Source organism: Alligator sinensis, unplaced genomic scaffold, assembly GCF_000455745.1.
Source record: "Alligator sinensis unplaced genomic scaffold, ASM45574v1 scaffold999_1, whole genome shotgun sequence".
NCBI lineage: Eukaryota > Metazoa > Chordata > Crocodylia > Alligatoridae > Alligator > Alligator sinensis.
Genome location: NW_005842571.1, coordinates 547,427 through 554,473, shown reverse-complemented (window position 1 = coordinate 554,473; position 7,047 = coordinate 547,427). Strand labels below are relative to the sequence as shown.

General features: G+C 50.3%; 1 protein-coding gene across 6 annotated transcripts in view; it reads right to left on the bottom strand.

Annotated features, from left to right (window-relative positions):
* Positions 1–7,047, bottom strand: part of PLAG1 (PLAG1 zinc finger) — a 46,584-nt gene that overhangs the window by 36,982 nt on the left and 2,555 nt on the right. For 5 of the 6 annotated variants that reach the window (XM_025214176.1, XM_025214177.1, XM_006032420.3 and 2 more), the window contains exon 2: positions 6,012–6,127. The gene's annotated coding sequence lies outside the window, so the exon portion shown is untranslated. Of the gene's footprint in view, positions 1–6,011; positions 6,629–7,047 lie in introns of those variants that run through there. The other variant, XM_006032418.3, reaches the window with a different exon arrangement.

The following is a 7,047-nucleotide window of genomic DNA, read 5'->3' as shown; positions in this document are numbered from 1 at the left end:
GGGACTGACCGGTGCAGGCAGGGGGAAAATGCACCTGAGCCCCTGCTGTTCCTGCCAGGCTTGTCCCATCCTGAGCGGCACACAGCTCCGCTGCCGCTTCTGCTGGCCGATGCAGACCCAGCTGGGCTCCTCCCATCCCCAGCACCACGTGGGAAGCCAGCTTCAGCCGCATGCCGCTCCAGATGGGATGGACCCAGCCGGGTCAGCACCAGACAGGAAAACCGGCCACCTGCCTGCACCAGTCAGTCAATGGAGCCAGGTCCGAGTCCACCCGCAAGCATCTGGCCAGCTGCTGCTCCCCATCGGAGCCTCCGGGTGGGGTCTGCCCAGCCTGGCGGGGCTGCCCGAGCCGCCTGGGGGCAGCAGGGCCTGGCAAGCGCCTGCCCCTGGGCTCCAGGGGTAACTGTGTCAGCGTGGCACGTGGAATCAATGGAGCCGCCTCTGAGTCCACCCAGAAGCCTCCGGCCTGCTGCTCCCCCCTGGAGCCTGCAACAGGCCTCCCCAAGGCATCTGGGGGCGGCACAGCCCCTGGGCACCTGAGAAGTCTGATGCATGGAGCCTCTCCCACAGCCAGGTTCAGGCCCGGTGGCACTTCCCCTGGGAGCAGGGCCCTCCAGGTACCAGGATGGCCGGGGAGAGGCAGGGGGGCAGCAGGCCGGGACCTGGAGCCAATGTTGGGCAGGGGGAACCAGGCGGGGGGGGAGTGAAACATGGAGGCATGATGCCCCGGAGAAAAGCATTTTCCCCCTGCCTGCACCGGTCAGTCCCGAGCGGCACATGGCTCCACTGCTGCTTCTGCTGGCTGGTGCCAACCTGGCCGGCCTCCTCCCATCCCCAGCAGCACATGGGAAGCCAGCATGGGGCGGCCTCTGCGGGACAAGGTGGCGGGAGCTGGTGTCTGCCAGACCCTGCACTCCGGGCTCACAGCACTGAGGCCACCAGGTCTGCGTGCGCGGGTGGCTGGGCACCACGGTGAGCAAGGCCATGCGGGTGGGTAGGTGAGGGGCTGCGGGGCAGCAGCCGCCTCGCTCCCTCAGGCAGCGCCAGCTCGTGGGGTTGCGCTGCTCAGGGGATGGGGATGTGGAGCTATTTATTTCTCCCCTTCAGTCTCTGGGGCAGTAGCTGGCTGGATGCAGAATGGGTCCCTCTTGCCCCTGCCCACCAGCAGCTACCATGAGCCTTGCAGTAACAGGCAGGTGCAGTAGGGCTACACAAGCAGGGTCTCTTTGGCCCAGGACAGAGGGTGTTTGAATATGGCTTGCCAGCCCACTGGGTGATAAAAAGTTCATGATCCGGCCCCACATTCAAAAAGGTTGGACATCCCTCGCCTAAACAGATGTACTAGGAGTTACACTGAGAGGAAAACCACCCAGAAAACTCCAAGGTTCATAGCAGCGTCTCCACATTTGCCACTCTGGAGAGTGGCAAGGGAAAGAAAGCTCCTTGTCCTTTCCAGCACCAGGTGAGACTGGTTAATCCTCCAGATGGTTTTATATACTTGGTAGTCAGAGTGATCCAAGAGACAAAAACCACAAGCCAAGTCCAGAGATAGCTTACTGGTTTAAACAAAAACAGTATCTTTTGGATTAAAAAAAGTGAAATGGAAGAGAAAGGTCTTGGCAAAGCTCCCAATATAATGGTTCTTGAACCTTATTGCTCCTAGGAACTTTTTCTCTTTCTTTCCTATCCACTTTAATTTTAAAAAATGTGGATTAGTATTGAATTGTCTTCCTTTTTTAGTATTGAAATGTATTATTCAGCTTCTCCAGTAACAGACTGTAAGAATGAGAGACTTACTAGCTTTGGTACAAGAGGTTCTGGAATGTTAAATGCAGCAAGATTCAAGAACTTGCGCACATGAGAGAGTCTGGAAAATATTTTTCTTTCCTCTTATTTACAGTTATGCCGTTAACAAAAATTAAATTTCACATTAGCTGTTGATTAGAATAAACCTGACAAGAATAAGTGTCTGAAAATAAAAACAATAAGCCCAAAGAAAATACTATCAGTCTCAGCCTAATAATGTTGATCTTTAATACTATATTTACCCAAATACGAGACTACTTCAAATTTAAATGCAACTCCCAAATACTCAGATTCTATATATGAAAAATGTACGTACGTACAAAATGTATAGAACCTAAGTTTCGAAGGGTCATTTAAAACACCTCCCCTTCCCGCCCCCTCCCCCCCTCAGCTGCAGCAGGGAAAGCTGCATGTGGCAGCCCCCTTGTTTCTCCTTCAGTGCCTGCACCCCTGCTCCTTCCTACAGCCTCTACCCCCCTGTCAGCTCCTCACAGCCTCTGCCTTCCACCCCCACAGCTGTCTGTTGTCAGGCACAGCCTTGACTCCATCCCTCCAGACCACCAAGTACATGGAAGCTTTGCCCCTGCCCAGACATGCGGTAGAGGCAGCTCCAGGCCAGGCAGGGGCCAAAGATTCCATGTGCTCCATGTCCCTCCCAGGAGGGAATATGTGCAGCCAAGAGGTCACACTAAGGTGGGGTAGGCAACCTTACTTCTGGCATATCTTATATTTTGAGTGCCTGAATTCGCACTCTTCATAATGTTCTTTTAAATTGGGTTTTTTGTGTAATATTGTTCCATACAATTCCAAATGTCCATTATATGTGTAAAAAATTCACATCTTATATCATTTCAGATTACTCTATCAAAAAGTTGACTTTTGAAAAGGTCCTCAATGTATAATGTTAAAAGTGTTACTAACTGCAGAAACAGAACAATAGCATTATAAAAAAAATTAGCATCCAAAGGAACCCTAGGAGGTCATCTAGTCCACGCCCCTGCTCAGGGCAGGATGCTCCTTTACTAAACCATCCTAGACAAGTGTTTGTCTAATCAGCTCTTAAAAACTTCCAAGGATAGAGATTTTACAACCTCTAGGTAATCTGTACCAATGTTTAACCCCCTCTCACCATGAAACAGTTCTTCTTGATATCCAACCTAAATTTCCCTTGCAATTTATGACCATTACTTCTAGTCTTGTCTCCTGCAGCCTCACAGAATAGTATATTGCCATTGGTCTAATAAAAGATATCAAATTCACCCAAGGAACCTTGTCTGCCTATGTCCTTAGACCAACATGGCTACAACCCAAACCCTTGCCATCCTCTATGTATTTTAAGATTTATCAGACCCTCCCTAGAGTCTTTTCTTCAGTAATCCCAGCTCTTCCATCCTTTCCTTGTAAATCCTGTTTCCTAGACCTATCATCACTTTTGTGGGTCTCCACTGGACTCCTTCCAATTTGTCCACATCTTCCTTTGAAGTGCAGGGACCAAAACTGGACACAGTACTCCAGGTAAGGCCTCACTAGTGCCAAATAAAGTGGAAGAATAACTTCCCTTGACTTCCAAGCGACAGTCCTGTTAATGCAACCCAGCTCTTGGCTTGTTTTGCAATAAGAGCACACTGTTGACTCGTGTTCAGCTTATGGTTCATTATAACCCCAGGTTCTTTACTGCACCGCTGCAGCCTAGTCAGTTGTTCTGCAGTCTGTATTTGTCCATGTAATTGTTCCATCCAAAGTGCTGGACTTTGCACTTGTCCTAACTGAATTTCATTTGATTAATTTTGGACCATTTTTCCAGTTCATCAAGGTCATTCTAGATCCTAGCCCTACCCTCTACAGTGTCTGGAGCTCCACCCAATTTGATGTCCTCTGCCAATTTCTTAATTGTTCAATCAGTCTCATCCTTCAAATACTTAATGAAAAAACTGAACAGTACCAGACCTAGGACAAGCCTCTAGGGAACCTACAATGGGGTCCCTACCCCATTACTGAGAAGGGGTCAAACTCCAGGGTCTGCTGTCCAGACAAGCCCCAAGTGCAGACTGAAGGGTGGAAAGAGCAAACACTTAACAGCGAGCCAACAGTGACAGCAACATCAGGGATTTGGGAAACCTGCACAGAAACGTTGCAGGTCCCAGCAGCAAGGGGCCTCCCTGAAGCTGTATCACCAAGCCAAATAAGAAACCACCTGCAGCAGCTCTGGGGGAAAAATGTGACCAGCAGCAGGTGGGGCTAGGGAACCATTCAGGTACAGGCCCTGAGCCAGGACAGGACAGTCTGGCCCTGCAAACTGTACAGCAGTGGTCACCAACTGGTCGATCCTGATTGACTGGTTGATCTGGGAGCCCCTGGCAGTTGATCTCAGTCTGGAGGGGGCTAGCCCCCCCAGACTGAGATCTATTGTCACTGGTCCCACAATCAGAAGCAGCAGGATGCATGCGGGGAGTGGCCAGGACGCAGTCTGGGCGAGGTGGAACACAGGAGTGGCAGGATGCATGTGGTCAGGCTGAGCTGTGCCACCTGCCGCCAGGGCCTGGCCAGGTGAGTGAGATGATCCCCCTCCATGCCCCCTGCCACTGGGTGAGTGGGACCCCAGCTAGGCCAGGCCAGGCCAGGCCGGGGGAGGGTTGGAGCCCAGGCAGCTCATCCAGGCACAAAGCCCAACACGCAGCAGCAGCCACCTCACCCCATGCACAGATTTGGGGGGGGGGGTATGTGCCCCCCAGGTCTCTGCCAGGGTGTGCACAGCAGCAGGAGCACCCCCACGTGCCTGGACAAGCCGCCCAAGCTCCGACCCTCCCCCAGCTTGACTTGACCTGACCCAGCCCAGCCAGGGCCCCACTCATCCCTGCGCCTGCCCCACTCCCTCCATCACTGCAGGGGACTCGATCTGCCCCCCTCCCTACCCAGACTGACCTGCTGGGTAGGGGGGCACGGCAGGGTGAGGGCAGGGAGTGGTGTGGTAGATCATGGGTTGAGGGGTGTGGTAGATCATGGGTTGCCCTTTACTTCAAAAAGTGATCTTCACCTTAAACAGGCTGGAGACCACTGCTGTAGAGGAAGGAGCTCTGGGCTACAGAAGCCGCAAGGGAGTGCCTGGTTGACCACTGGGCTGCCTGGGAACTACCAGCAAGACCCTGAGAGCCTACAGAAGGATATAACCCAGGGTTCTGGGTTATGTTGGTACCCAGAGTAGGACAGCGCCACCATAACAGTGGGGACTGCGGGGCCGGAGGGGTGAGGCCAGCAGTGCTGACCTTGCCCCTGCCACCTGTCTGGAACGCTCTTGGAGCACTCTGATTGGCTGCTGAGACAACCACAGTGTGAATAGTGTTATGGACAGACAGACAGACAGACAGACTAAGGCTTTTATATTAGAATACTGGTGGTTGTGGAGGGGACTGTGAGGAATGCTTTATTTGGAGGTCCCATTAGTGCTCTAGAGGCACATGAATACTGAGCCCTGCTGGGGGCAGACTTAAGACAAAGTGAGCAGGCTGAGCCCAGAGGAAGGCAGCATTTGGGGCCAGAATGCCCAAAGCCAGTCAGTGTTTGGAGGCCAGAGAGCCTGGAGCCCAGAAACTGGGCAAGACCTAAGGAAGGCCAGGACTAACCAGGCCAGGGCTGAGCAACCACCCTGAGCAGTCACAATCTACACCCCCCATGAGACAAGCACTTTGTTACAGAACTGCACTCAGTACCTTCTGCCAATTACACATCAAGCCATTAATGACTATTCTTTGAACACATTCATCCAATCACAATGTTTTCACTGTTAATAGTATTTTCATCGAGACCATCTTTCCTTAGCTTATTAATGACAAATAATATCACAGGAGATGGTGTCAAAAGCCTTGTTCAGAACGTATTGATTCTCATTAACATTCAATGCATAATTTTTTTTTCTCCCCTTTTGGGTTCTTCTTGACATTGCACTGGCTCTGCTTCATTGAGACATCCCCCAAAGACTTCATTCTGTGATGTTACAGTACAAAGAAAAACTTGACTACACCATGCTCTATGCAAGTGACTTTTTAACAATTATACGGCACAATTTTCAAAGCTTTTTTTAAAAAAAGAACAAAAGGAAACGAGAGGAAGGGAGGGAGAAGGAGAGAGAAATGTAGTTTTATATCCCCTGAGGTATGAAATATAATGCAACTTTGAGAAATGCACCACATAATTAAAAAGCCACTTACCTGAACTCCTAAAGACCTGTTCCACATTCCAGTAGGGCTCCATTAGTAGTTGGGAAATCAGAGAATGATGCATTCTGAGATGTCACCGAGTAAAGCCAATGCAACTTCGAGAGAAGCTGAAAAGAAACAAAAAGGCTAATTTTCAGCTGTCCGTGTATTAGGTACTTCTCTGAGCCCAGTTAATGAGGATTTTCAGTCCATAGTTCTGGTGATTATGATTCCTTGTTTTCTTTAGATTACCGTTAATACTACATTTATCAAAACTAAATGAAACCAACAGGTTAAATGTTTTCAACATACAACAGGTGAAAATCTGATGGCAAGAGATGTAATACTAGTTCTATAGCTGTAATACTTAAATCCCAGAGGTTACATATTACAATACCCAAGTAATTTCAGGTTATTAATGGGACGTTAACGATTGCATAGCAAGGATGATCTGAGATAAACTGGTAGTCCACAAGCCTGACTTGGTTTGATTTAAAATTCCTGTAAAGTAGACACTAAGAACGTGCGGGGTAAAAGAGGGAAAGGGGCCAGGAGGCTTCCCTGGCTGACCGCAGAAATCCAGGACGGCCTAAGGGCCAAAAGGGGAGCACACAAAAAGTGGAAACAAGGAGAGATCACCAAAGACGAATATACCTCCTCTGCTCGTGCTTGTAGGGAGGCAGTTAGACGGGCCAAAGCTACCATGGAGCTGAGGATGGCATCCCAAGTAAAGGACAACAAGAAATTGTTTTTTAGATGTATAGGGAGTAAAAGGAAGGCCCAGGGAGGAATAGGACCCCTGCTAAATGGGCAGAAACAATTGGTGACGGACAGGGGGGACAAGGCTGAACTCCTTAACGAGTTCTTTGCCTCAGTGTTCCTAAGTGAGGGGCAGGACAAGTCTCTCACTGGGATTGTAAAGAGGCAGCAGCAAGGCGCCAGACTTCCATGCGTAGACCCTGAGATGGTGCAGCATCACTTGGAAGAACTGGATGCCTTTAAGTCAGCAGGCCCAGATGAGCTCCATCCGAGGGTGCTGAAGGCACTG